This window comes from Idiotropiscis lumnitzeri, chromosome 15 (genome assembly GCF_059441095.1).
Source record: "Idiotropiscis lumnitzeri isolate Australia: NSW breed Sydney's pygmy pipehorse chromosome 15, RoL_Ilum_1.0, whole genome shotgun sequence".
Classification (NCBI taxonomy): Eukaryota; Metazoa; Chordata; class Actinopteri; order Syngnathiformes; family Syngnathidae; genus Idiotropiscis; species Idiotropiscis lumnitzeri.
In genome coordinates, this window is record NC_142405.1 from 15826214 (window position 1) to 15853558 (window position 27345).

At 44.7% G+C, this 27345-nt stretch overlaps 1 protein-coding gene and 1 long non-coding RNA gene across 2 annotated transcripts in view; one reads left to right on the forward strand and one right to left on the reverse strand.

Moving 5' to 3' along the window:
- Window positions 1–27345, forward strand: part of clpp (caseinolytic mitochondrial matrix peptidase proteolytic subunit) — a 76133-nt gene that overhangs the window by 22384 nt on the left and 26404 nt on the right.
- On the reverse strand, window positions 11771–13940 carry LOC148323082 (uncharacterized). The gene is made up of 2 exons (XR_015846578.1): window positions 12075–13940; window positions 11771–11994 (listed from the first exon to the last, which is right to left on the reverse strand). It is a non-coding gene; the product is annotated as an uncharacterized LOC148323082 (long non-coding RNA).

The following is a 27345-nucleotide window of genomic DNA, read 5'->3' on the forward strand; positions in this document are numbered from 1 at the left end:
AATATACAAAGAACATGTACATAAGTACGAAATGTAAAAAAATAATTGTGGTGGGGTGGCGCGAATTGTTTTCTACTTGGTAGGGGGGGCGTGACAGGAAATAATTGCGAACTACTGGTTTAATGAATGTTTTAAATAAAATGTTTTTCTTTTTACGTGCGTTCTCTATACCCTTTGTCATCTAAGGCTTATCTAAGATTTTATACTTCCTAGTTATTTTAATGAATGGAAAATATTTATTGTATAAGGAGATTATTATAGACTGAAATGCATATGCAGGATTTGGATCTTTGTTTGAACAAACCTCAGACCAGTTTTGATTTTCCATGTCCAACTTAAATACACCAATGGAACGCTGTGTTCTTGGTCTTATTTGTGATATTTGAGTTGTTACCTCTTTCTTATCGAAATGATTTTGAAGAACTGCAAAGACAGGAAGATGGTCAATTATGTCATTGATTTTAAGTCCATTTTGTATTTTATAGTCAATTCTATTTAGAAACATCAATTAGTTGTGGCTGTATCAACTGTTATTAACTGTCATCAATGCTGGACAACACAACCCACCCCCTCAATGACATTCTTAGAGCACTACAAAGTTCCTTCAGTGATAGACTGTTACACCTTCGCTGCGCGAAGAAGAGATTTTGCCACTCCTTCCTGTCGGCTGCTCTCAGCTGTTTAACAAGAACATTGGGTCAACTCTACAAACGGGCGGGCATGAGTGCAATTGTGCAGTCCGAGGATGCAATACACACTCTACTGTACTTTTATTTAACGGTGTACTTGACCAATGCTATATTTTGTTTACCATGTAGTATTCTTATCATTGCAGTAATTTTATCATTGCAGTATTTATCATTGCAGTATTTTTAATCATTGCAGTATTTTTTATCATTGCAGCATTTTTATTTATTTTCCCCCTGTACCATGGACACATACATATACAATGTTTCATAACACTTGTATATGTTGTGGGATGTAAGTGTGTATATACATAAAGATTTGTGTCTATATGTGTATACTGTGTTTATTCGCATAGGTTTGCTTTTTCTGAATGTCTGCTGCTAATGTTATACTTTAACGGCTACATTATGTTACGGCTGTGTTGAAGCCGTGGAGGTAAAAAGTGGACCCAAGAGCAACGGAGTCAGCAGTGGCAAAGAATAGGGATTTTTTGTGGAGAAGGTTGTTACAGGCGGGGGGTCCAGTGGAAGGCAGGCCAGGTGAGAGGACGATGAAGCTTCAGGAGGTTCCAGGTGTTAACGCGGGGCTTGGGCAGACGGGCAGGAGGTACTGTAGACGGGACAAGAGAGAAACAGGAAATTGAGTCAGTTGGCAGAAGTTCACTTGAGCAGGCTTGCATAAACGCAGGTGGGAGCCTGAGTACGGCAGTTGACACAGGATAATCTGGCGCCTGACTCCTGGCTGCACTGAGCTTTTATCTGCTGGATGATTGTCAGTGATGAGCTGCAGGTGCGCCAGATCAGGAGGGCGATGAGAGGGATCCGCCCAAGCCCTGTAGGGAAACACAGAGGCTCCAAAAAGCAGGACACCACACATTATGCCGCTGCTTCTGTGTGATCTGTATTTTTGCTGCTGTAACACTGCAAATTTCCCCATTGTGGGGCTAATATAGGACATCTTTATCTTTATTTAAACAAAGTAAAATTTGGGATTTTTTATTCATCGAAATTTTGACACCATTTTACCCCTTTTTTTAACAAATGAATATCGGCTTCAAATACTGATTACCGGTCTCCATGACTCCTAATAATCGACATTGGTTTCGGCCCTGAAAAAAAGCATATTGGTCTACCACAAATACACAATAAATAAAAGGGGGCCCAGAATCGATCCCTGGGGAACTCCAAATGTTATGTTTTCCAGACCTGAGTTTTCCCCATTTACATTTAAATATTGAAGTCTATCCATCTTGGTCACTCCCAAAGAGAACCTCATCATCTTCATCTCTTCCATGTCCAGCTCTGCCTCCTGTCTTTTCTTCAGTGGCACTGTCTCCAGACCAGACAACATTGCTGGTCTCACCACAGTTCTATAAATCTTTCCTTTCATTTTAGCTGAAACTCTTCTATCGGACATCACATCTGACACTTTTCTCCACCTGCACACACTTCTTCACTTCTTTTCCACACTCTCCATTGCTCTGGACTGTAGACTCTAAATACTTAATCTAGCTTCCACCACTCTTTCCCACAGCTTCATTGTGTGGCTCATCAGCTTTATTACTCTCTAGTTGCCCTAACTCTGCACATCCCCCTTGTTCTTAAAAATGGGCACCAGCACACTTCTCCTCCAATCCTCGGGCATCTTCTCACTGTCTAAGATCCTGTTGAACAACCCAGTCAGAAATTCTACTGCTTCCTCTCTGATAAACTTCCATACCTCCACAGGTATATCATCAGGGCCGAGTGCCTTTCCGCTTTTCATTCTCTTCAATGCTCTTCTCACGTCATCCTTAGTGATCGTTGCTACTTCCTGGTCCACAGCAGTCACCTCTTCTTCTCTTTGTTCGCTCTCATTTTCTTCATTCATCTACTCTTCAAAGTACTCTTACCATCTTCCAAACACACTACTGGCATCTGTCAACACACTTCCATCCCTATGCTTTATTACCCTAACCCGCTGCACATCCTTCCCATCTCTGTCTCTCTGCCTTGCCAATATAGATATAGTATAGATTGGTCTCTCCCTCCTTACTGTCCAACTTTGCATACAAGTCATTGTAAGCCTCTTTTTTGGCCTTTGGCACTTCAACTTTCACCTTCCGGTGCATGTCCCTGTATTCCTGTCTACTCTCTTAAGTCCTCTCACTGTCCCACTTCTTCTTAGCTAACCTCTTTCTCTGGATCCCTTTCTGCAGTTGCTGATCTCCTTCAAATGACACCGTCTACACAAGATGTAGTCTACTCTTGTAGGTCACCTTATGTTCCTGCCTCTTTTGGACGAAAGTATTCGCAACAGCCATTTCCATCCTTTTTGCAAAGACAACCACCATCTGTCCTTCTGCGTTCCTCTCCTGGATACCAAACCTGCCCATCACCTCCTCATCACGACTGTTTCCTGCACCAACATGTCCATTGAAGTCTGCACCAATGACAACTCTCTCTTTTCTCAGGACGCTCTGAATCAATTCATCAAGTTCCAACCAAAAGCTCTCCTTCTGCACCAGCTCACAACCAACCTATGGCGTATACCCACGAACAACATTGATCATCACACCTTCGATTCCTAGCTTCAGGCTCTTCACTCTATCTGACACTCTTTTTACAGGACATTCCGAACAAACTTCTCTTTCACAATAACTCCTACTCCATTTCTCTTCCTATCTACACCATGGTAGAACAACTTGAACCCTGCTCCTAAACTTCTAGCTTTGCTCCCTTTCCACCTGGTCTCCTGGATACATTGTAGGGCTACACAATTTTGAAAAAAAACAAAACAAAAACAAAACCTAATTGTGAATATTCCGACCAATATTGTGATTGCGATTCGATTTGCGTTTTTTGTATTATACACGTTAAAATGCATTAAAATGCTACTGTTATTTGTTCCTGCTTCGACTCGCTTTATTTTATACACTTGCCTCTCATTTCCTCGCTCGCCACTCCAGCATATCCACTCATATCCTCCACTGCACTCTTCCTCACGCATGCGCACACACACCCACGTCAAACACAAGCTTTTCACAATGCTCGCAAAACTACGATTGTGAGTCAATTTTGTTTCAGACAAGTAATTTGATCAATAATTTTAACAATACAAATCACTAATGTGACCATTTGATGAAAAGTGCAAGGCACTCTCTTCTGGCGATTGTATTGTATTAGTTTTTTGGGGCTAGAAAAAGCAGCATATTCACCATTGCTTGTATCAGACATGCACAATCACAAGTTACAATGTTGCCATTAGTGCTGAAAAGACACTGTGAGAGGGCACAAAAACGGGCTTATACTCAAATCGGTGCTGGTGTTTTAAACGTTGAAATACGTTGGTCGTGTTTCCTCTGGATTTCATGTTTTTTTTTTTTTTAAATGTTGATACGGTTCATTTTTGTCTAATCCGCCGCATGGCCAAATAATAGATGTACCGCCCTTCTTTAGCACGAGCTTCTCCCTCTCCTCATCTACGGCGGCAGAAGTTACTTCTATTACATCCACTTTGGAAGTACGCAACAATACCAGGAAAAACAAGAGGTGCATGTGTCGTGTGTTATTGTCAGGCTGCGCTAACTGTAGGCACCGTAGTGCAGACTAACACTTGATAGCCAACAACACTGATTGGCCAGCGCCATTAAGACCCGAGCATCGACAATTCTGGTTGGCTCATTCGTCCATCCATCCATTATCGCGGGGGCAGCAGCTTCAGCAGGGAAGCCCAGACTTCCCGCTCCCAGCCACAGCTTCCAGCTCTGTCAGAGGGATGCCCAGGCGTTCCCAGGCCAGCCGGGAGACATAGTCGCTCCAGCGTGTCCTGGGTCGTCCTCTGGGCCTCCTGCCGGTGGGACATGCCCGGAACACCACACCAGGGAGGCGTCCAGGAGGCATCCTAATTAGATTAGAATTAGAAATCCCTTTATTGTCATTGTACTCAAGTGTGCAACGAGATTAGAGGGCTCCCCTCTCCAGTGCAATACAACAATAATACAGACAAATATATAAATTTGATAAATAAGTAAGAGAGTGCAATGGAATTTAGTACTGAATAGTGTATATAAAAACACATCACAATGCTGTTCTGCAAGGTAAGGGTGTTCTCGTCTGTGTGTGAGAGTTCAGAATGGAGATGGCTCTCGGGAAGAAACTGTTTCTCAGTCTATTGGTCCTCGATTTGATGCATCTGTAGCGCCTGCCAGAGGGCATCAGGTCGAACAGGTGTGAGTTTGGGTGGGTATTGTCTTTGACGATGTTGAGAGCCCTTCTGAGGCACCGGGCGGTGTAGATGTCCGACAGTGAGGGGAGAGGGCAGCCAATAATCCTTTGCGCTGTTTTGACTGTCCTCTGGAGCCTCACTCTGTCCGCCTCAGTGTAGCCGCTGTACCAGGTGGAGACACAGTACGTCAGCAGGCTCTCGATGGACGAGTGGTAGAAGGCTAGCAGCAGCTTCCTGTCCAGGTTGAATTTCCTGAGGACTCTCAGAAAGTGCAGACGCTGGCGGACCTTCTTTACCACTGCTGTGGTGTTGTGAGTCCAAGAAAGGTCGTCGGAGATCTGTACTCCCAGGAACTTGAACGTGTGGACCCTCTCCACACACACGCCTTCGATGCAGAGGGGGGGCGGCACCGTCTTGTTCCTCCTGAAGTCGACGACAATCTCCTTTGTTTTTGCAGTGTTAAGGTGCAGTCTGTTGTCCTTGCACCAAGCTGTCAGTCTCTTTACCTCCTCTCTGTAGGCTGTCTCGTCACCTTCCGAGATCAGACCGACCACTGTCGTGTCGTCAGCAAACTTGACGATGGTGTTGTTGCCGTGGGCCGGGCTGCAGTCGTAGGTGTAGAGGGCGTACAGGAGAGGGCTCAGCACGCATCCTTGAGGGGAACCGGTGCTCAGCATGCGGGTGGAGGACGTGTAGGGGCCGAGCAACACAGTCTGGGGTCTGTTGGTCAGAAAGTCCTTAATCCAGATGCGTGTGAGGGCAGGGAGGCCGAGAATGTCCAGTTTGGCGACGAGGATGTCTGGGATGATCGTGTTGAATGCCGAGCTGTAGTCCACAAAGAGCATCCTTGCATAGCTCTGCTGTTGTTCCAGGTGGCCCAGCACAACATGCAGAGCAGTGTCGATGGCGTCCTCAGTGGATCTGTTAGCCCGGTATGCAAACTGGTAGGGGTCCAGAGTGGGAGGAAGGCAGTCCCTGATGTGCTGGAGAACCAGCCTCTCGAAGCACTTCATGATGACTGGTGTGAGAGCAACAGGATGGTAGTCATTCAGGTGGACGGCTGGTGACTTTTTGGGGACAGGAATAATGGTGGAAGTTTTCAAGCAGGAGGGGATGACTGCTTGAGCCAGGGAGCGGTTGAAGATCCTGCAGAAAACATGTGCCAGTTGGTGGGCACATGCTCTGAGGACCTTGCCTGGTATTCCGTCGGGTCCAGTAGGTTTTCTGGGGTTAACCGCCAGGAGCGCGCGCCTCACATCGTGTTCCTCTACGATGAGTGGGGGGGAGTTGGAGCATGAAGTGCGGGGGTGTGACGGTTGGGGCGAGTCAAAGCGAGCGAAGAAGCAGTTAAGCTCCTCTGCCAGCGATGCACTCGGGTCTACAGAGGTCGTGCTGCCGCCACGGAAGTTGGTGATGCTCCGTAGACCCTGCCACACCTCCCGTGGTCTGTTACTGGCAAGGTGGGCCTCCAGCCTCCCCTTGTAGATTGCCTTGGCTAGCTTGATGCCTTTGCTCAGGTCAGCACGGGCCACCCTGTACTGGGCTTTGTCGCCTGACCTGAACGCAGCGTCCCGGGCCTTGAGGAGAGCGCGAACCCTGCTGGACATCCAGGGCTTCGCATTTGGGAAGGTCCGTATAGTCCTGTGTAGGGACACAGTATCCATGCAGAACTTGATGTAGTCCAGTACACAATGTGTGTAGACATCAAGGTCCTGATGATCAAAGAGGTCCCAGTTTGTGTCTTGAAAGCAGTCCTGTAATTCACTCATGGCGTCGTCACGCCAGGTTTTCACAGTCTTTGTGGTGGGCCTGAATCTGCGCCTGAGAGGGGTGTACGCAGGTGCGAGCTGCAAGGACAGGTGGTCTGACTGGCCGAGAGGGGCGAGTGGGAGGGCCCTGTATGCGTGCTTGATGTTCGAGTACACATGGTCGAGAGTGTTGTCTCCCCTCGTTGGGCACTTGACATGCTGGTGAAACTCTGGGAGTACAGTCTTTAAATTGGCCTTATTAAAGTCTCCCGCTACTACGTGAACGCCATCAGGGTGGGCCCGCTGATGTTTATTGATGACGCACGCGAGTAGCGAGAGCGCCGTGCTAGTGCTAGCGTCGGGAGCTCCCTCGGGAGAAAATAAGGCCGGCATTTAACGGACATGAACTCGATGTCGGGGGAAGAGTGCTTCTCGACGATCGTGCTATCGCCGCACCAGTTCTCATGCACGTAAACACAGAGCCCCCCTCCCCTCCTCTTACCGGTGTCCCTCGTCCGATCCGCGCGATGTAGCGAGCGCCCGGCCAGCTGGATGCTAGCGTCGGGGACGTCTGCGTGCAGCCAGGATTCCGTGACGACGATCACACTGCTATCTCTCACATAGCGGTTTCCCAGGATTTGTAATCCCAGATCGTCGATTTTGTGGACCACGGATCTGGCGTTGGTGAGGTACAGACTCGGCAGTGGTTGCCTGTGGGGCTGCCGCCGCAGCCGTTGCAAGACACCTGCAGCCCCGCTTCTGCTTCCTCTCTCTGCGTCGCCTGCGCCGCCTCCCGGTCCCGATGACAAGCCACGGTGAGCCGGGCAGCCTCGCCAGTTCGTCCGGAATTTTGCGATCATAGCAAAATTCCTCTGTGATGGTTAATTCGCATCGATATCCAATGTCCACGATGTCCTGGCGGGTATATCGATGTTGTGCCTCAGTTGGTGCCAATAAGAGCAAGCAAACACTAATAAAAAGTAATAAGGAGCACTGGGAGGGAGAGCTGTTAGCCGCTGCGTCTATGCGCGCCGCCATCTTGAAAATCAGATCAGATGCCTGAGCCACCTCATCTGGCTGCTCTCTACTTGGACGTGTTCTTTCGGTCACGACCCACAGCTCGTGACCATAGGTGAGGGTAGAAACGTAGATCGACCGGTAAATTGAGAGCTTCGCCTTTTGGCTCAGCTCCCTCTTCACCACGACGGACCGATACAGCGTCTGCATCACTGCGGAGACTGCACGATCCGCCTGTCGATCTCTCGCTCCATCCTCCCTTCACTCGTAAACAAGACCCATGGTCTCAGATTTGGAGGTGCTGATCTTCATCCCAACCGCTTCACACTCGGCTGCGAACCGCTCCAGTGAGAGTTGGAGATCACGGCTTGAGGAAGCCAACAGTACCACATCATCTGCAAAAAGCAGAGATGAAATACTGAGGTCGCCCTCATCACCTCGACTGCGCCTAGAAATTCTGTCCATAAAAGTTATGAACAGAATCGGTGACAAGGGGCAGCCTTGGCGGAGTCCAACCCTCACTGGAAACGAATCCGACTTACTGCCGGCAATACGGACCAAACTCTGACATCGGTGGTACAGGGACCAAACTGCCCGTATCAGGGGGCTCGGTACCCCGTACTCCCGAAGCACGCTCCCCAGAACTCCCCGAGGGACACGGTCGAACGCCTTCTCCAAGTCCACAAAACACATGTAGACTGGTTGGGCGATCTCCCATGCACCCTCAAGGACCCCGTAGAGAGTGTAGAGCTAGTCCACTGTTCCACGGCCAGGACGAAAACCGCACTGCTTGTCAGGTTTAAAAGGTCCTGACGCCTTCATTAGACTGAATTAAATGCAGAGAAATAACCAGGGAAAGTTTTGTCTTTTACCATTCGCGGATGGGAGGAGAAGTCAGGAGGTGAAGTAGGCGTCTTGCCAGTTCAATCTCCCGCACTCTCTTTCCCTTCTCCGACCACCCGCTTGATCTTTTATTCAGAGGAAAACGAAACTTATGGAAATTGAAACTTAAACAAGCGTGTGTGTGTGCCAGTTGTGCGCGTGTGTGCTGAAGCAATAATGTGCGTGTCTGTGTGTGTGTGTGTGTGTGTGTGTGTGCAATTATTACTGATACAAATAGTGTATAAAAACATGATTAGATATACACAAACTATTTACATATTCTCACATTCCCCCCTGTTTGTGGGTTTAAATCATGTCCTTACGGCTTTAAGATGAATCATCATAATGAAGTCCTACAACAGTGTGGTCATCCGTGGAGGGGCAAAAACCCTCAAAAAGGGACAAAATTCCCCTCCTCCCTTCCGGCGTGGAACGAGATCTTCATCATTTGATGACCATCAGGGAATAAAACATATAAAAATACATTTCAATGTGCCTAGTGAAAAATAACAAAACTGTCTCCACGCAGAGCTTGTCCCTGGGGTGACTTGATGAAGGCCCCTTGCCTCGTTGTAGGAGGAGACAGCCGTCTTTACCTCCCGGATCTTCGTGTGTGGTGTATGTGTGTGCACGTGTGGGGCTTGGGCGACAAGTCCATATTCTTTTTACGTTTCAGGGTCCAGTTCGAGTTCGTCATTGTCCAGTTCGAGTTTGTCATACTCAACATCAATCAGATTGTAATGTTACTTTTGGGCAACAAACATGCAGTTAATCATCATTTTTGTCATAAAAATAATGCAACAAAAACAGACTACACATAACAAAAATGAAAACCATAATTATCCCGATATATTGTCTTCCAAATTCTTCATAATGGTCATAACATCAATAATTGTTTCATTTTTATTAAAACTTTAAATGCAATTATGTTCTTCAATCAAGGCTAAAAATTATTTATGTACGTCATTAATTTCCAAACCATATCTAATCTTTTTATTCTGTGGCTTCAACACTCGTATCTGTGGCTGGTTGTGTGGTTCTGATGTGCGTGTGGTCCGAGATTGTGACTCAGGTGGGCTCCTTTTCGAGGGATTTGCGTTGCTAGGCCTTTAGCTGGAAACCGGTGAAGCTTGTACTGCAACTGGTGGATCCAGCTGCCACGCCCCGCGACCTTTGCTGCGTCGGGGTCACCGCCATCATCTGGCGAGGGCCATCTCAGCATTCACTTGTCCCAACGAAGTCGTTTCAGCACCTTGAAGAAGAGTTGGTCTCCCACACGGACGTGAATTCTCTGTGGATCAGAAAACACTGACCAGTATTTGTGTTTTTTGCATCTTTTTCGGTCAAACATGTTTTTCGTTGGTGGTTCTGATGAACCTGAGAGTCTATAGGGGATAGTGTCCTTCCTTCGGCTGGCATTGCATTGTCCTCATTGCTGTGATTGAAACACAGTCTGGCCATTGTTTCTTTTCATTGTCTTGATAAGTCTGGCCTTAACAGTTCCATTAGTGCAGGGGTGTCAAGATCCAGTCCTGGAGGGCCGCTTTCCTGCATGCTTTCAATCTCTCCCGGCTGCAACCCACCTGATTCAAATGATCAGCTCATCAGCAAGCTCTGAAGAAGCCTGATAAGTATCCTGCTCATTTGAATCAGGTGGGTTGCAGCTGGGAGAGATGGAAAACATGCAGGACACCGGCCCTCGAGGACTGGAGTTTGACACCCCTGCATTAGTGCGTTCCACAAGTCCTGCAGACTGTATGCACAGTGACGCTTTGAGTCAATTTTGTAACAACTGTCCCACTTGTTACAACATCATTCACAAAATGCATCATTTTCACTTCAAATCACTTCTTGAAATTCCAAATGTCAGGATAATTTGATTACACAACACTTTTCCCAATCGTTTTTAGCATCAGCATGTGTTGTTAGAAACAACTTGATCCATTTTGAAAACATATTAATTATAACCAAACAATATTACGACCCAAACAACTAACACTTTGTCTAAAAAAAGTTTTTTGTTGAAAAGTCTGTATGTGGGAACAATTTCATATCATACCTCCCCCCTGTTGAGGCACGACATCTGCTCGTGTCTCACTCAATGTTTGCACCTTTGTTCACCCAATGTGCATGTTCATTTAGTGATGCCTTTTTCCCTGGCCTGAGATCAACTTGTCAAGTTGGTTTACTGCGTGTGTGTGTGTGTTCATTACCCCTCTTGTGCAAAGCCGACCTTGAGGTCATGTCTTGGGCTGCAGCCTTTCGCTGCATTGTCAGCGAGGCAGTTTCCAATTGTAATTGGGTAATTTTTATTAAGTAACTTTTGCTTTTTCAAATAACTATTTAAACATGTTTTATGCACAACTTTTCGTTTCCTGTTGTGGTTTTAAAGCCCTTGTTTGCCTAGTGTCGACAGAACACATGAACATTTATCTTGACTGTCAGTCCACATTGTAACCATACAGCTCATACAAGATGGGAAAACCCCAAATTTTAATTAGCTCACAACCGCCAACGCTCTTCCTGCTTATCCTAACAATTTCTCTTTTACAAGTTATCTGTTGGTATCACACTACTAATACTCCCATCGCATAAAAGTCAGTGTGAGTTCTTCCTGCAACCTTGGTTCTCAAACACTTTTACTTCTTATCAGTCTGGAATGTGCACCTGGTCTGTGTCCTCCAGTCAGGAGGAAAGGAAAAAAAAAAAAAAAAAATGTCAAAAAGTTTAAGTCGGGGGTTGGTGATAATTTGGATGGCTCCACAGTCGTGTGGCGCCTTCTAAATGGTGCGTGGAAAAAGAATGACGCTGGGCTGAAATGCATCGCACCTTAACTCATTAAATACCAGCCATTTTCACTGGAGCAACCCGCTCAATCCCAGCGTTTTCCTGGGTTTTGACTAATATTGCAAGGCCCACAGAATATTGTATTCTAATGCTATATAGACATGGAGCACACCAAAAGAAAGATGAGACTCTCTTCTTTCAACAGAAAAAAAAGTTTGTTTCTATCTTTTTCCATTCTTGAGCAATCGCCATTTGAAAATAGCTAAATTTCATGAAAACTCCAATCCCTGGGGAAAAAACGGAGAAAATGAGCTTTTTGTAAACTGATGCATTTCGACCATAATTTGAACTTTGACACTATTATTTATGGCTTTTATGACACCTCTAACATCTAAATAATGCATGCCTTCTATAAAATACCAAAAAAAAGCAAAAAAAACATGTTTTTGATAACAAAATAAATTTATTTGCACATAACAGAAAACGACTGAACTGTTGAACTATGTACAAAAATGAAATACATCAGTGTCATACATACTTTTTTTTTGTGTGATATAAAATAAAACAGTTGCCTTGATGCAAGGGCACACAACATTTTTTCGATTTTCCTCGGTTGCCATCCAGTGTGTGTGACGCCATCCGGAACCACTGCTTCCTGATGCACAACCTGTAAATATAAACAATTGGAAATATATATTTATTGCTGCATTTTATTGCTGGCGTGTGAAGTTTCATATTATAATTTACCTTTCTTTGCACCAACAAGACGAGGAGGAACCTTCTTGCCGCGGGATGCACAATCTGTGAATTGTAGAAAGTTTGTATGATTACTACACCATTCAGTATTGCTTCCTCGTCGGGGAGGAGTCACGCTTGCTTGAAGTGCACATTCGCTCGCATACTTCCTAGTCGGAGTTGAGCTATGCTCGCGTCTAACTACACATTCACGCAACATATTCTTCCCGCAAGATGCATGATATGTAAAATAAGTGGATATAAGGGCTAACCACATGTTCAATTGTAACTTGCGAGCGTTTATTTCCCTGTTCGGGAGGAGTTATGCTTGCTTGGAAGCGCACATTCGCTCGCTCACTTCCTATGCTCGCGTCTAACTACACATTTACGCGACATATTCTGCGCACAAGATGCGTGATATGTACAATAGATGCATGATGGCTAAACACATGTTCAATTGTAACTTGCGAGCGTTTACTTCCTCGTCGGCGAGGACTTATGCTCGCGTGTAATTGTGCAATAGAGGCGGCCGGACGAGGAAGTCAGCGAGCAAGCTCGCGTCTAACTACACATTCACGCAACATTTTCTTCCCGTAAGATGCATGATATGTAAAATAAGTGGATATAAGGGCTAACCGCGTGTTCAATTGTAACTTGCGAGCGTTTATTTCCCTGTTCGGGAGGAGTTATGCTCGCGTGTAATTGTGTAATAGAGGCGGCCGGACGAGGAAGTCAGCGAGCAAGCTCGCGTCTAACTGCACATTGACGCGACATTTTCTGTCCGCAAGATGCATGATATGTACAATAAAAGCATTAGGGCTAAAACCACATGTTCAATGGTAACTTGTGAGCGCTTACCTCCTCGTTCGGGGGGGATCTGGTGAGGACTCTCGGCTGCTTTGGCTATTGTCCGAAGGCAGGCGATGCAGGCCGCAAGGCACGCGCAGCCTCTTTAGACGCCTCTTTGTTGTGACGACGATGAAGCGTCATCCTCTCAACCAAAGCGTCTCCAAAGCCTTGATGCTTTTAGGAAGCTTTTTTTTTACAAAAAAACATTCCTCAATCGTCATTTGCTTGGAGGATTTCATTGCTAACGCTACTAATGCGACTGCTGCTAGTGCTGCTGCTACCCACGCTGCTCTCCACGCTTATAAGTCTACCCCAGGATCCCGCCCCCCCATTTGTACCTCTGGCGCAGATTCAAGGCGAATTTTCTGCACCTCTGCCCCCTGCTGGGTGATTTTTACATGATTCACAATGCGGACAAGGCTGATTCTCAGTCAGAGGTTGCATCAGACCCTTATGTACACTATGACGCAAAAAAAACCAAAAAACGTATTTATACGTCTTTGGTAGAGGGCGCCATTGCTTTAAAAGACGTATTTATACGTCCAAGGGAGTAAATGAGTTAATAATGTAATGTCCCTGTTACAATTAAGTCGCCGTGCAATGTGAATGTCGTGTGATGGAATGTCATTTTTTCATTCCTTAAAGCAGCAGTGAAAGCTCTTGATCACACTCTTAAGTGGTTCTCTGCCACGAAATCCAAATTGTTGTGACTAATACGCAAATGGATTCACTTTCCTGTGTTTCTGCAGCAACACAAGTCCATGAAGCCATTTTTTGCAGTCACTGTTTGCCCAAAGGGCTTATAATAATTTGGTAGTGCGTTAATGCTTTGTCGATACAATCTCCTTTTTGGTCTCATGTTCCCTTGAAAATTATGTTTACTACACACTAGACATGACCTACAAAAATTTTAAAAAGGTTTGTTGTCCTAGCCGTACTATGGATATCAATCCCCCCTGTTGAGACATGGGAATTTCCATGACTCAATTTAGCAGTTAAATATCAAGTTGGCCAATTTAAATTAGGTTGTTTTATTTGAAAAGCCTGTAATTCTCTTTTTCCCTTTTCACCTAATCACAAATTTCTTATCACAAAAGTGAACATGTTAATTCTATCTTATTTCCTATTTTCTAATCTTGTGACTCATTTCACTTCAACCAGTTCTACCTCAAAGTGGACAAGTACACATCAATGTTATCTGTAATTTCTAATTTCTTCTCTGCTTTAATGAAAATTATTGTCCTTCTAGCCAAATTTTTTCCTGTCATCTTTACCTCTGTATTTAATTCCATTTTCTGGTCTACCTTAATACAAACATCATCAACTGAAATATGATATATAAAATATTTATTTCTTCAATTCACCAAAAAGCAGAATCGAATTCCTATCCTCCTTCTCTCATTCAAATGACACATTCTTTAATCACTAAACTCTCTCTTCCTCCTCCTCACTTGGGACCTCTTCACAGAGCTGTTTCTCCTACACGCCTCAGGATTTACAACCACCCCCTCCTGCTTGCCTTCTATCAAAGGCCTCTCTTCCTAATTTCCAAATTCACTGTAGCTTTTCCAAAACCACCCAAAACTACCAATGTCTCGAATCAAAATTTTCAAAATCAGGAAACACCTATGTTTTTGCAAAAATTACTTTCAAAAGCTTCATCCAATTGTTAAAATTTCATAACACCTACTTCTCCCTTTCTGAAGGAGACTCAAGTATACAATTAAGTAAAAACCATCATCAAAATGATATATCTTGTCTGTTGAATCATGTAAGTATAAATTGTCTCATCACTAAGCTTTTTCTGTAAATTAATCTGTTACTCTATTAATTTTTCACTTGCCCTATCATTTGGAATTGATTTATTATAAGCAATCCTACATGCACCAGTGTCACATAAAAAAGGGTAATTGGTGACCTATTACCAATTCAGTTATTTCAACTCAATCATTTAATCAAAAGCCAATATCTTTTGTAAATTTAGGAAGACCTTTTCATCTAGAAACTCATCTGTTCTTTAATCAACCTCTAATCTTATTTAGATGCTTTCTATCCTAGTCATGCTGAAGGCTGCTTCTTCTCAAGGCAATCTCTTGCTATCTGGCCTTCTTTTAGTGTGGTCTTCCTGTGTGGTTGACGGCAGTTTCTGGCAAAGTGTCCTGATCTGCCACAATTGTAACAAATATCATCTCCGGTGGGAAGGCGTCCTCGTCTTTGTCCTCTAAAGCCAATATCTCTGCCTCTTCCACCTTGATAAAAGACCTTCTGTACTTTATTTTGATAAAAAGTGACTATAGACCTCTGTTTCTTTTTATTTTCTATCTTCTCAGCATGGAGGGCGTGATTTACATACTCCTCCAGGGTACCTGTTGGCAGGCAAATGTAATGTTTATTTACCCACTTATGAATTTCCTCTCTTGATCCTGCATGTAAAGCATTCTTCAACTGCTGTTGAAATGCCCCATTCACATCACCATCTTACTGCAGCCCACTGTGATTTTTAAACACAGCTGTCATTCTCACTTTGTATTGCTCAAATGTCTCATCATCCTCTTGTTTTACTCTTCCTATTTCAGCGTAATTTGCTCCATCTGACTTTTCACATTTCTTTCCCTTGCTTATTTTGTTTTCATCCTTTCTTTTCTGTTTCTTGTCACCCTCTTCCCTCTTTGAGGCTACCCTCATCCAATATTCTGTTTCCTCAAAGCCATTTTTCTTCATCTTTTTGGGGTCTTTCTTTGTCTTTGCTATGATTGATTTCTGCAATGTGGCTATTTTTCGTGTTTTTAACTGACCATTAAAACCATGTTCAGTTATCCATGTGTCTAAATACTGAATTTTATCAGGATCCTGTTTTTCGATGAACTTCCAATCTCTACACTGCAAGGTTTCCCTGGGCTTTATTTTACTACCTAACATCCCCATTTTAGAAAATTTGGACCAGTTTGTCAACACCTAGGGTGTTCTAAGAACTATTTTCTCATCAGTAGGACAGCAACTCATTGCATTACATGGGATAAAATACCAAATGGTATTTGTAATCCCCAATCACACCATTCATTCACTTTGCATACAGTTTTTCGCAAACATTCACAAGCAAAATGATCATTCCACGTCTGATGTTGTGTGTTTTTTTTTCTTTTTCTCTTCAGCTTACTTTCCTACTCTGCAAATTCTTTTCTCACTGCTTTGAAACCTGATCCTTCAGGCTTGGCTCAGCCACATTTCTTCACTCTCCAGAAATTGGCCACAATCCGAGTCAGTACTCGTTCATAAACTTCACATCCGAATTTGCTTTCAACTCTTTTTCCAACTTTTGATCCATCTTTGATTGTATGACGTTTGTTACTACTACTCATCCCACACACACTCGCACATGCTGTCATGATCCGCGTCGGGCATGACAGGCTTTTGTTATTGTTTTTTCGTTCCATGCTTTTGTGTTATTGTTTTGCTTGTTTTCGGGGCGTTTCCCCTCAGCACTCATCCTCGTCAGCCACACACCTGCCCCCGTTAACAATCACACACCTGATCCCCATCTGCTCCCCTAATTACTGGACTATTTAAGCTTCCCATTCCATCAACCCAGTGTCGGGTCATTACCCCGCTTAGCTCCCTGTTGCTGCGTCACGGACTGTCACGACCGCTCCTAGATCTCGTTCATGCTCTGGTTCTCGTTTCCGCCCTCGTTCAGGCCCTTTATCCTTGTCCCAGTTAGTCGCGTCCAGTTTGCCCTTGTTGTTTTGTATCCTGCCACGCTGTTTGTCCTCGTTTGATCCCTTCAATAAATTCCCCTTAACATCATCCATTTCCCTGCCTCCTCGCCTTTTGGGTTCCTCCCCTCCTCGCTGCAAGGCGATCCTCACACATGCTTTTTCTCACTGAAATCTACCCCCTCTCTTTCTCTCTCCACTCGCTCTTTTTTCCCTTTGTCCTCATACACACACACACATAGCTGCGCAGCGCCAAAATTCACGCACACACCTCAAAATGAGCAGTCTGCTTGCCAAAAAATTCAAATAAAAACCACCGAAAATAATGCGTTATTATTCCCTAAATTTCAATGTGAAATTGTGAGGAGACCTTCCCCAGTGCGATCTTCTCCAGGCGGATTTCTCTATTCATCAACACCGGAGGGGACCTTCTCTATTTATCGACACCGGAGGGAACCTTCTAATTTTCGCGGAAACCTTGTTTCCCTTCTCTTAGGCTGTCGTGTCTTCTCTAAAATTTGCTCAACGAGTTATGGCCAATTCGCTCTCTAAAATTTGCTCAACGAGTTATGGCCAATTCGCTACCTTCGACACCGAGGAAACTACTCAATTTGTTCACCGTGCTATCCGTATCTAAAATTTGCTCAGTTTCAACGAGTTATGATCAATTCGCTACCTTATATGTCTCTAAAATTTGCTCAGTTTCAACGAGTTATGGTCAATTCGCCACCAATGAGTTATGGCCTAATTCGCTACCGATTATTTTGACATAACTCCTTGGACTAGCACGATGCAGTTTTGTTACCGTACTGACTAAACGGTCGAGGCCTGGCCTCTGCGCGCGCTTGTCTCACCCACCTCTTTCACTCCCCTTCCAATTGTTTGAATATTTTAAAATTTAAAATGGTGGTACAAAATAATTTGAAAAACAATACCTGATTTCCTCTGGATCCGCCTGGTCCGACAGGGAACCGACATCCGGGCAGACGGCCGCAGCAGGAGCTCGGAGGCCCGCTTTCAAATGGTGAAGCGCTGACGTCAGATTCGTTGGCCCCCGAAATATCCAGCGACGAGCGTCCGTCCGGGTGTGGCTCCCGGGTGACCGGCACCAATAAATGTCAGGTTTAAAAGGTCCTGACGCCTTCATTAGACTGAATTAAATGCAGAGAACCAGAGAAATAACCAGGGAAAGTTTTGTCTTTTACCATTCGCGGATGGGAGGAGAAGTCAGGAGGTGAAGTAGGCATCTTGCCAGTTCAATCTCCCGCAATCTCTCTCCCTTCTCCGACCACCCGCTTGATCTTTTATTCAGAGGAAAACAACACTTATGGAAATTGAAACTTAAACAAGCGTGTGTGTGTGCCAGTTGTGCGCGTGTGTGCTGAAGCAATAATGTGCGTGTGTGTGTGTGTGTGTGTGTGTGTGTGTGTGTGTGTGCGCAATTATTACTGATACAAATGGTGTATAAAAACATGATTAGAAATACACAAACTATTTACATATTCTCACACTGCTCCTCCTGGATCTGAGATTCAACCTCCCGACGGACCCTCCTCTCCAGTACCCCTGAGTTGACCTTACCAGGGAGGCTGAGGAGTGTGATTCCTCTATAATTGGAACACACCCTCCGGTCTCCCTTCTTAAAAAGGGGGACCAACGTCCCGAGTCGAGGTCAGCAGCACCCCATCTCCACTATAAATAGTGTTAATGGTGCACTGCTTCCCTCTCCTGAGACGACGGATGGTGGACCAGAATTTCCGCGAAGCCGTCTGGAAGTCGTTTTCCATGGCCTCACCGAACTCCTCCCATGCCCCCATGCCCGAGTTTTTGCTTCGGCAACCACCGAAGCCGTATTCCGCTTGGCCAGTCGGTACCTGTCAGCAGCCTCCGGAGTCCCACAGGCCAGAAAGGCCCAATAGGACTCTTTCTTCAGCCTGACTGCATCCCTTACCGCCAGTGTCCACCAGCGGGTTCGGGGGTTGCCGCCACGACAGGCACCGACCACCTTACGTCCACAGCTTCGATCGGCTGCCTCAACAATGGTGGCACGAAACATGGTCCACTCAGACTCAATGTCCCCCGCCTCCCCTGGTACATGGGCAAAATTCTGCCGGAGGTGGGAGTTGAAACTCTTTCTGACAGGGGATTCTGCCAAGCGTTCCCAGCTAACCCTCACAATACGCTTGGGTCTGCCGAGTCGGACCGGCATCTTCCCCCACCATCAGAGCCAACTCACCACCAGGGGGTGATCAGTTGACAGCTCCGCCCCTCTTTTCATCCGATTGTCCAAAACATGCGGCCGCAAATCCGATGACACAACTACAAAGTCGATCATCGAACTGCGGCCTAGGGTGTCCTGGTGCCAAGTGCACATATGGACACCCTTATGTTTGAACATGGTGTTCGTTATCGACAATCCATGATTTATGCTTATTCTGAGACAACGGAAGGCCACTATACAAGTCAAATACTTCGTCTGAACCACGGATTACCATTAATGGACAGCAGAACTGAGTTGGATTGATGCATTGGTCTTGAGTAACCCGCATTAATGAATGGACTGCTGATGTTGTGTTGATCGCATTTGGAAACGCTTTGAAATATTGGCCATCTGACGCTCCAATGATTGAAATGTGAACGGAATGCGACACACGCCAAACAATTTGATCGTGGTAGCAACTGTTGCAATAGCCTAGCAAGGTCGCTGAATTGCATTTTGGAAGGCGGCGCTGTACTCTCTCGCTCTGTGACGGCTGCGCTGCACTCTTTCACTCTGTGGATGGATGACTTTTGATTCAAAACAAAGATCAACTGATTGAAGGTTGAAATAATTACGGTGCGCATCAAAGTTGGATCATTTAAATATATTTAGATAGCTGTCAATTTAAGGACTAAATATATCAATTAAATTAATTAAGTTGAATTAAAATTAAATGATGGATTAAAGGATGTTAAATAGCACCGTAATTAAAGGACAAGCTAAGGATCCACATGAGCACCGGATTAATTGAAATAATCGACATTTGAAATGAATTGCGTTGTGCAAGAAGACAGAGTCGTTCCAATTGAGAAGCAATGACTGTCATAAAAAACTGAGCGCCTCAGAAACAGAAAAACTGCTTAATTCAAGAATTGCCTCCCATAAAGCAAAAATGGGATTTTGTACTCGCAAAATGAATTGCTTAAAGGAGTGGATGAATATTTCTAATGATTATTTCAATATGGAGAGATTTGAACAGGACCTAGAATCTTATAGGATTGCCATACGGGAATTCAAGGAGGTGCATCTATCTGTGCATGATCTCCTAACAGAGGGGCAACAGGAGTCCGACATAAGTGAATGGTATGAGCCCAGAATGACAAATCTTAATTACTTCTTGAAGGAAGTCGATGCATGGACACAGGACAAAAGGTTACAAGACCAGAAAGTAGCTCATACACTGCGCAAACAGCTACAGGACACGGCACAGGACCTGATGAAACCACTGGACTCCATATCCACCATATCGACCACTTCATCAGTTTCTTCTGCATGCAGGAAGGTAGAGGCTGAGAAGGCAGCTCTTCAGGCCCGTGCTGCTGCATTGAAAAGGATGCAGGCTCTGAAACTTGAGGAGACTACAGACTACAAAGGCATAAAGGAAGTAGCTTTGTAACAGCAGTGGTGGAGGGAAAAGCTACAGGCCAACCAACCAGGCAGGCAAGCATTGTCACATGTGGATTCTGTAAAGGAAAACATGGACTTAATGACTGCAGAAGGTTTAAGTCTCAAACGCATATGTCAAAAGTGAACTTTCTAAAAGAAAACGGTCTCTACTTTGGATGCCTAACCAAAGGACATTTGAGCCGTGACTGTAGATGTAAGATGACATGTGAGAAATGTCAAAAGAGGCATCCAACACTTCTTCATATAATGAGTGACGTGAATACTGTTGTGGAAAGTGAGCAATTTCAACCAAAGACCACAACCGCAGATAAAAAGGATCAAAGAGAAACAAAAGAGACTTAGAGACTTCTGTGATTAGTGCCAATCTTGTCGCAACTGGAGGTGCAATCGGAAAGGATTATGCTCTGGCAATAGTGCCAGTTAGAGTTAAGATGGTGAAGGGAAATGAGTTCGTCACCACTTACGCATTCCTCGATCCCGGCAGCACAGCAACGTTCTGCACGGAGAACCCAATGAACCAACTGAAGGCTCAAATCCTACTGCAAACAATGGGACAGGAGAAGCTGGTCCAGAGTCATGAGCTGATAGGTTTGGAGGTAGGCAATTTGGAAGGTGAAACCTACGTTGAAATACCTAGGGCCTATACCCAGGAGAAGATACCAGTCTCAAAGCAGCACTTGCCCACTCAAAAGGATTTAAGAAGATGGCCGTATCTCAAGGATCTAAAATTGAAGAAAATTGACTCGGATATCGGCCTTCTCATTGGCATCAACATTCCAAAAGCACTGAAACCTTGGGACATCATCACCAGCCGAGATAACAGACCATATGCGGTTAAAACATTATTAGAATGGGTGGTTAATGGTCCACTCAAATCTTGCACCGCTAACAAAGGATGTGGACCTCCTGAAGTAACATCCAATCGCATTTCTGTTGCTAGTCTGGAGGAACTCCTCATCGGGCAATACAATCGGGATTTCTCTGAAAAGGAGTACAAAGAGAAAAGTGAGATGTCAGCTGAGGATAGAAGGTTCATGGATATCGCCTCGAGTTCGGTTACCCTCCAAGATGGTCAATACTCCTTACCTCTGCCTCTGCACAATAAGGATATTATCATGCCCAACAACTACAAAATGGCAGAGGAGCGAGTCAAGAATTTGAAAGGAAAATTCAGAAGAGATCCAAACTACGCATTAGAGTATACCAACTTTATGAATGATGTAATCACAAAAGAGTATGCGCAGAAAGTGCCACAGGAACAGTTGCATCGAGAATATGGCAAAGTTTGGTACATACCTCATCATTGGATCAATCATAAGCAGAAGGGCAAACTTCGAGTGGGGTTCGACTGTACCTCAACATACAAAGGCACATCTCTCAACAAAGAACTCCTACAAGGCCCCGGTCTGACAAACACATTGATGGGTGTTTTGCTCAGGTTCCGACAAGAACCAATTGCGATTATGGGAGATATTGAGGCAATGTACTATCAGGTACAAGTTCATAAGGAACACCAAGATCTGCTAAGGTTCCTTTGGTGGCCTGGCAGCGACACCAGCCAGCCCTTGGAAGTGTACCGCATGACAGTCCATCTCTTTGGTGCGGTGTCATCACCCAGTATAGCAAACTTTGCTTTAAAGCAGACTGCAGAGGATAACCTCAAGAGATATGAAGAGGAAGTGACTGAGACCATTAAATCCAACTTTTATGTTGACGATTGCCTTAAATCCGTCCCAACAGTGAAAAGCTATTGAGATAACCATGGACCTCCAGGATGCTTGCTCACAGGGAGGCTTCACACTGACAAAACTTGTTAGTAATAGCCACGAGGTATTGGCATCCATCCCTGAGGAGCATAGAGCAAAGCTAATTAAAGACCTAGACCTGGACAGAGAAAAGCTGCCACTCGAGCGGGCGCTTGGGATACAATGGAACATCGAAAGTGATGTATTCACCTTCCAAAACACCACCAGAACCTGACCGCCCACTCGAAGAGGTATCCTCTCTGCGGTTAGCTCGGTCTATGACCCATTTGGATTCCTTAGCCCATTCATCCTGAAAGCCAAACAAATCCTCCAAGAGCTCTGTAGAGCAAAACTGGGCTGGGACGAAGCCATCCCAGTGGACTTCTCCAAGGCATGGCAGAAATGGGTCACTGAATTGGAGCGTCTGGGTTCATTCCAAGTTGACTGATGTATGAAGCCAAAAGACTTTGGGGAGGTAATAGCTGTGGAACTACACCACTTCTGTGACGCTAGTGAGTTGGGTTATGGCACTGCGAGCTACTTAAGATATACTGATAGCATGGGAAAAGTTCACGTGGCATTTGTCCTGGGAAAGTCAAGAGTAGCACCACTAAAACAGATGACTATTCCCAGGCTGGAGTTGGCAGCTGCTACACTTGCCGTGAGGGTGGACAGAATGCTGAAGAAGGAGCTACAGCTTGCACTTACGGACTCTAATTTCTGGACACATAGTTCGTCTGTACTGAAATATATTCGTAACCAAACCAAGAGATTTCACACGTACGTAGCCAACAGAGTGGCAGTTATTCATGACCTTTTACAAGAGAAGCAGTGGCGACATGTAAGCTCGCAAGTCAACCCGGCAGATGATGCTTCACGTGGGCTGCATGTAAATGCATTCCTAAAATCATCAAGGTGGCTAATGGGGCCGGAATTCCTGAAGAAAAGGGACACAGATTGGCCGAAGATCCCAGATGACATGGGGCAGATCGCCTCTGATGACCAGGAGGTGAAAAAGGACATCACTGTGAACATCACATATGTAAAAGGAAAAAATCCAGTAACCAGACTAGTGGAGTATTACTCCTCTTGGGATCATCTAAAAAGGGTTGTGGCCTGGCTTTTGAAGTTGAAAACACGGCTTCTTGTGCTTGGTGAGAGGGGAATGGACCTTGCTAGGGCCAATCCATCATCAAAACCTGCATCAGGATTGACACAAGAAGAAAATTGTCTGTCAGCAGAAGACATAAAAGAGGCCGAAAAGGCCATTATCCAATTTGAACAGAGACTGCACTTTGGACTAGAACTTGACCTCTTGATGATTGGGAAAACTGTCAAACGAAACAGCCCTATCTGTAAATTGGATCCTATTGTGGATCATGGTATCCTGAGAGTGGGAGGGCGAATTAGTAAGATGGCAATGCCAGCAGAGCAAAAGAACCCAATTATCCTGCCCAAAGGTTTTCACATCTCTAAACTGATCCTGCAAAAGATCCACCAACAGGTTGGACACTCAGGAAGGAGTCACATGATTTCAAAACTACAAGAGAGATTCTGGCTATCTTGTGCCAATTCTTCTGCAAGAAGGATAATTAAGAGCTGCATTTTCCGCAGGCGTATGCAAGCAAAGGTGGAGGAGCAGAAAATGTCCGACCTCCCAGAAGACCGCCTCTTACCGGATCTCCCACCCTTCACCCATGTGGGTGTTGATTACTTTGGCCCATTTGACGTGAAGCGAGGACGTTCTCATGTGAAACGATGGGGAGTGATTTTCACCTGCTTGGTAAGCAGAGCCATCCACCTGGAAGTGGCTAGCCATTTGGACACCAACTCCTGCATCAATGCCTTGCGTCGCTTCATGTGTCGGCGGGGACCAGTGAAGAGCATCCGGACAGACAATGGGACAAACTTTGTCGGGGCGCAGAAAGAACTCAAGGAGGCTCTGAAAGGCTTGGACCATACAAGAATCCAAAAAGAGCTACTGAAGGACGAGGTTAAATGGACATTCAATCCCCCATTTGGAGCGCACCATGGAGGGGTTTGGGAAAGGTTGATCTAGCTTGTCAAGAAGATCCTGTACTCAGTCTTGAAAGAACAAACGCTAGACAGCGAGACTCTACAGACGGCATTATGCGAAGTTGAGGCTATCATGAATGATCGACCAATCACTGCAGTGTCGAGTGATCCAAATGATCTGGAGCCACTTACACCAAACCATCTTCTACAGCTGAAGGCCCAACCTCTAATGCCAGCAGGACTATTCCAAAAGGGAGACCTCTACACACAGAGGAGATGGAGGCAAGTACAGTATCTTGCGGACCTTTTCTGGAAGAGGTGGATAAGAGAATATGTCCCCCTCATGCAACCAAGAAGCAAGTGGAATCATCCAAAACAAAACCTCAGTCCAGACGATCTAGTTGTCATCGTGGATGACACAGCGCCAAGGAATTCATGGCTCATGGGCTGTGTGGTGAAGACGTTTCCTGGCAGCGGACTGCGCTTGAAGCCTCGTCGACAGTCCCTACACATGCATGCTCGTTGCACACTTGAGTACAATGACAATAAAGGGATTTCTAATATACATTTTGCATACACCTGGGACTGCCGGAAAGATAACACAGGCTGCTGGATACACTCGATACACAAAAAGGGCATGAACTGCAAACTTTTGCTTCATGAATTATGGACTATGCGCGTTTATTTAATAAATCATAGACTATGCACGTTCCTTTTATGAACTCTGAACTTCATGGATTAATACTCAAGACGAGTAATGAATTTGATATGGATATATTTATGCGGTAAATTACTGTTTTGTGTTTGATTCTTTGCAGAAACTATCAATTGTTGGCCCCTTGAATTATTAGTTCGGGTAATTGATTTGCTACGGCATCACCGATTAGGGGCCGGAATGTTGGGGCCAGAATGAATGTAATATTTGACACCACTGTTGCCTTACTGGGCAGCGCAGTATGGAGGGTGCCCTCTGTAGACGAGGAATGGTGGTGTGGCCTGTGAACCTTTAAGTTTCACGATTATTGCACCTGTGCGGTGAAGTGTGGGACTTGAAAGACAGCGGAACAGTATTTGACCAGCTCACAACTAAAACAAACTATTCTACAGATTCATTTCTTTGTAGTTTGGAATGGAGGACGAGGATGAATAATTTTGAGTCAAGCACATGTGACAAACATATGCACGTTCATCTTGTTTACATTAAATTGACAACTTGGCTCGCCATTTGTTCAATTGTGACTGCGTCTTTAACCCCGCACAAGTGGCTTATTTTGAGACAACGGAAGGCCACTATATATATACATATATATATATATATACATATATATATATATATATATATATATATATATATATACATATATATATATATATACATATATATATATATATATATATATACATATATATATATATATATATATATATATATATACATATATATATATATATATATATATATATATATATATATATATATATATATATATATATATATATATAGCAATCAGACTTTTTACGATCCTTCTCACGACCCTGGTCATTCCTTCGAATGGCCTCCTCAGCCTGCGCCATGTCCATATCCAGCTTCAGTAAATTCATTGACACAACACTTGGCGCCGAGAAGAGCTCAGCAACCCTCTGCTTTTCATAGACCTCTTCCTACTCCTATCATCTCACCAGCCATATGTGAGTCAACATATCGCGGCCCTAATCCCACCATTCCAAAATTCAACAATCCAGATCCCAGTGAATTTGCTAGGCTGCGCATAGCTTTGGAAAATTTGCTTCCGGTCAATGCTACTGAGCTGTTCCGCAATCAGATATTGGTGGATAACCTTAAGTTACAAGAAGCCAGGCTTATTTCTGATGCCTATATGAACTCCTCCACCCCATATACTGATACTATGGCAGCGCTCCATGATAAATTTGGTCAACCGCACCAACTTGCTCTTAAGAAAATAACTCATGTTCTGGAGGCCCCTGAAGTTAAGCGTGGTGACATCGCATCTTTCCAGAAGTTCTCCTTACAGATACAGTCCCTAGTGGGTCTACTGCAGACACTTGGTCCAGCTGGGGAAATCGAACTTAAATGTGGCTCACATGTAGCACGCCTACTGAGCAAGCTCCCTGCTGAGCAGCGCGCTGACTTCCGGCGCCACCACCTCAAGCTCTCAGAAACTAGCCACACTCTACAGCAGTGTTTTTCAACCTTTTTTGAGCCAAGGCACATTTCTTTCATTGAAAAAAGTCCCGTGGCACACCACCAGCTGAAAATGTAAAAAAAAACCTTTTATCACAAGATAACTGTTTTTGAACATTGAACAATGACCTATTAAAGGTTTTGAATATGAATCAAATAAACAAAGAATAAAGTATCTTAGAATCTTTCACATTTATACTCACTCAGTGTGAAACCTGGGCTTGTTTGGATGAACACAGAGCTGATATATTGGCAGGAATTGATGAAAGACACACACGAAGCTCGTCCTCACAGCTCTCAATCTTTCTCTGTTTTTAGTTTTTATAGCAGTCAGGCTTGAAAAGCTCACCTCACACAGGTATGTTGTGGAAATGGGAGCAATGTCATAATAGCTTTGTTGGCCAGCATGGGGAACTCCTTGGCAGCTGACAACCAAAAACTGTCCAAAGGTAGATCAGCAAAGCGTAGCTTGAGTCCACGGTCCTGTCTCAGTCCAGTTAGGTCTTCCTGCTCATGTAAAATCATGTCCTTCCCTACAGCTGATGCTGAGCTGATCGGGTCCCTGACCCAGTCAAAGCACTCTGTGGAGGCTGAAGAGAAATAGAATGACATCTTCTCCTCAAGAGTTTTCAAATGTTTAACTATTATATTACACAGTGCAACAGTGTTAATATCTTGCCTTTTATTGGTGAGTGGGAACATTTCAAGATTGCCACTTTCCACATGTTGCTGCCAGAGTTGCACCTTTGAACGGAATCCATTAATTTTATCTGTACTGGTAAGCAGGTTTTCATTTCGGCCTTGCATTCGTTTGTTCAGTTCATTCAGATGATGAAAAATATCTGCCAGGTATGCCAGCCTTGCACACCACTCATCACCTGCAATCAGCTTTGTGTAATCGGACCCCTCATTTGTCAGAAACACTTTGAGTTCCTCTCGCAGCTCCTACACACGGGCCAGCACTTTGCCGCGGGACAACCATCGGACCTCCGTATGAAACAGCAAGGCTTTATGCTCCGCTCCCATTTCCTAACACAAAGCCGCAAATATGCGACTTTTCACAGATCGTGACTTCACAAAGTTTACCATG